Genomic DNA, 4,285 nt, shown 5'->3' on the forward strand with positions numbered 1-4,285 from the left:
GCACGGTTCCCGGCATGCCTGCGTGTGTTACAAAATACAATATCTACGCGCACATGCACGATGGATTTTAACATCTGTGCGCACATGTGCGGGCGGATGGCCTCCGCGTGCAGGAGGGGAATTTTCAATGCCCACACGTGGCGACGGAAATAGGGCTTTCCCAGTTCTCTCCCAGTCGTTCCAATTAAGGAGCGGACTGGGAGGGAACTACTCTATACCCCTACCTAACTTTCCTACCCTTTCCCCTTTCTGAACTCTAACCCCTTCCTTGCTACTAACTTTTTTTGTTTGATTTCTTACTACTTCTCTGAAGCAGAAGTATTCTCTACGTGCTGGCTGGCTGCTGGCGCACATTTACCTGGGACAGCATCGAATGGCGCTGTCCCAGCCCGCTCCCCCCCCCCACCCTCTCTGTCCAGATCACACCCCCGGCCATCCCCTTTCTTTGGGCCTGGCTTTTCTGTGCATAATGGGGGTTACGCAAGTGGCTGGGCCCTTCTGAAAATGCACGTGGTGCGCGCAAGGCCCAGCCATGTGCATAAGCCCCGTTATTTACGCGCGTGGCCCTTTGAAAATTCACACAAGCTCTCTCTCTCTCACACCCTTACACAGCTTCTCAGTCTCTCATATAAGCAACCTCTACACACAGACTCACTCTCACCGGTGCTGCTCCATTTTTTCCGCAAGTGGAATGGGTTCCGCTTGCATCTGCTGGTCATGGGATAGGTGGCGATGTCCAGGGGTTATGGACACCAATCCAAAATGCGTGTCCAACCATGGGTCAACCTGTCTGCTAGCTTGAGCACATGGTATTGCATTGACCTGGTAGTGAATAGTGCAGAGATTTGAACCAAAATTGCATCTTGAAGAAACCCTGTGAGAGAGGCTTACGTGTATATCCCAGAACATTACACAAGGGACCCGTGGAAATATTCATTGTTTTGACCTCTTCCTTATAGTTTTTGTATTTGATCTGGAACCAAAACACACGGCCATGGTTTTACTTGACCACAGCCCCTCTAGGGTTTATCTGAGGTTTCTTGCACCCATATTATTTTTCAGCAGGGGGCATACAAAATCTGTTTACCATTTGCTAATGCAGATTTCCTTCATTAATGAGGACAAGTTCATTTATAAACTCCACTTGGTGGCCAAGCCCAGAAATCCAGGTGTTCTGAAATCTAGTCAAGAAGATATCCTAACAAGAACAAGGCTGCCCCAAGGACCTGGTGGTAATTTCGTTTGGGATGCCATGAGAGACTTATTCCTTAACTGACAAATTGACTATATAACTGCCGACAGCAAAATGTTACTGTCACATGGGGGAAAAATAAGTTATTTTGACTAAAGCAATGTGGCTTCACAGAATCTGGGAAGTCTGTGCCATGGATAAGGTCATGTACGTTCAAGGCAAGGAGAATGCTATATTCCATGAAAGCCGGCTGCCTTTCATAGTGCTTGTAGCCTTGCATACTCAAACTTCTTGCAGACCTGCCCATTTTTGAAACTCCTTTGTATGTTGACTGGTCCTGTGGGTGGCAGTGGGGAGTTGAATTGTCTGAAGTGATACTCACTCAGTTTTTCCTCTTCGAGTTTATTGTTACACTGTGCTTGTACCGTGTGGTCTGATATTTATTTTGTGTATGTTTTTTTCTGTACATCTCTTAGTGTCTTGGTTTTAAGCAATACATAAATCTGAAATAAAGATAAAGATGGTCATTGTCTGAAGGCATATTAAATGAAATGATATAAATCTGATTTCAGAGTTTGTAAAAGGAAATAAAGTGAAAATATTCATGAGATTTCTATACATGTGACAAATTCAGCATATTTTGTATGATGAACCTTGATACAAAAAAAAAATAAAGACTAAGTTAAAAAAAAAAAACAAAAACGAAACAACAACCCAAAACAAAACCATTTCCACTGATCTGATAGCTGACATTTACATTCTGCCTCCCAAACCTTAGGGCATTTGCTTGTTTTCTGGTGCATGAGCTTTAGCTATGCAGAGCATAAACTGGAAAATTGCTCCTGGTGATTCTTCTGTTTACATACTGTATTACACACATTTACCAGGTTTCTTCAACAAATTCCTCAGTTGACTTTCACTTTCTCTCCAAGTAGCAACTGCACTGAAAATGCTCTATTGGCACATTTCAATTCATTTCATATTTGTATACCGCCTTCCTCAAAAAAATAAAATGTTATAGTACTGAAACCTGCAATCAATTAGGCCACAGATGGCTTTGCAAATGTGTTTATGTATGTTAAAAAGGAAAAGAGCATGTGTAATCACATTTGTGAATATTAATGCACACTATTTTCTGTTTTAGCATGCATAATTTTGCATTTCTGAAGCCATTTACTAAAATTATGCTAAATCACTAATGAGTTGAAAAACTGTGAAATCAGCACTAACAATTCAGCATTAGCAAAATTATGTTTGAAAAAGTTCACAAACTTTACACCTCAGAGAGATTTCAATCCATGATTTTGCACATACTTTGTCCCAAGAAACATTTCACTAAACTGATTTGCACAGTTTAATGGGCTGTCTTTGGAGGAAAGAACAAGCAAAAATGATCAATTGCCAAAATAAAATCAATTACTTAGCACATTGGCCTCAACATTTACATGTTCTAGTCTATTTTGATTTCATTTCAGAAATATGTTTCCATTGGAAACCTGTAAATTCAGATGGCTGGGTGGTGATGGCAATTTGGAGACTTAATTGGTAACAATGTTTTTTTTTTCATAATTAAGAAAATAAAAATATGCCATACTAGGTCAGACCAAAGGTCCATCAAGCCCAGCATCCTGTTTCCAACAGTGGCCAATCCAGGCTACAAGTTCTTGGCAATTACCCAAAAACTAAGTATATCCCATGCTACTGATGCCAGTAATAACAATGGCTATTTTCTAAGTCAACTTAATTAGTAGCAGGTAATGGACTTCTTCTCCAAGAACTTGTCCAAACCTTTTTTAAACCCAGCTACACTAACTGCACTAACCACATCCTCTGGCAACAAATTCCAGAGCTTAATTGTGCGCTGAGTGAAAAAGAACTTTTCTCCGATTAGTTTTAAATGTACTACATACTAACTTCAAGGAGGGCTCCTAGAACTTCTATTATCTGAAAGAGTAAATAACCAATTCACATTTACCTGTTCTAGATTTTAAACACCTCTATCATATCCCCCCTCAGCCGTCTCTTCTTCAAACTGAACAGCCCTAACCTCTTCAGCCTTTCCTCATAGAGGAGCTGTTCCATCCCCTTTATCATTTTGGGTGCCCTTCTCTGTACCTTCTCCATCGCAACTATATCTTTTTAGAGATGCAGTGACCAGAATTGTACACAGTATTCAAGGTGCGGTCTCACCATGGAGCAATACAGAGGCATTATGATATTATCCAGTCAATGCAAGAGTAGAGGTCAAAAGAGTAACTTTGGCTAAGCAGAGAGGAATCTTAGATATGAGGATGTGCGCGTGAATCCTTAAATTGAGTAGGCTCTATGGTATTGCATTAGGAATGGGTAGAATAGATTGGTCACATGGTCTTTATCTGCTGTCATTTTCTGTTTCCAAACATAAGAACATAAGAAAATGCCATACTGGGTCAGACCAAGGGTCCATCAAGCCCAGTATCCTGTTTCCAACAGTGGCCAATCCAGGCCATAAGAACCTGGCAAGTACCCATATTTTGACTTTAATCAGAGAAAAATGCAATGCTTTACAGTATAATTTCACAATAAAACTGGATACAAGGAGGAATAGTTCACTGTAATGTCTGTGGGGTTGCAGCTTTCAGAGAAACTTTGTGGAAGCTTTGATATTTCCCATCTGTATTCAGCTCTCTGGATTAGAGGGAAATTGCCAGACTTTAGAGGGTTAAAACAACACAGGAAATGCTTTATCCAGTGCATTTGGCACAGAGGCCTCTACCAAGTAAGGCAACTATGACTGTAGGCTCAGGCATCATTCTGATTGTGGATCACAGACCCCTGCCATGTTCTGCTCCTCTACAAATATGTTACTCCAAGCAAGAGCAGCCACTGAGGGCACCCAGAGTAAGGATTTAAGTTAATGAGGGATCCTTTGTCCCTCGAGATAACCAGCAGAAAAATAAGTACAATTGGACAGGAGACCCCATAGTTAACAGGTATAGAGTTGGAAAATAATAACCATGGGGAGAGAGACGTTATTTGCCTTCTAGGTACCTCAGGTTTGGGCAGAGGCAGGCTTGAATATGGTTGCAATCACTATGTCTTGGTGTGATGGAA

The sequence above is a fragment of the Rhinatrema bivittatum genome, chromosome 1 (assembly GCF_901001135.1).
Source record: "Rhinatrema bivittatum chromosome 1, aRhiBiv1.1, whole genome shotgun sequence".
NCBI classification, from domain to species: Eukaryota; Metazoa; Chordata; class Amphibia; order Gymnophiona; family Rhinatrematidae; genus Rhinatrema; species Rhinatrema bivittatum.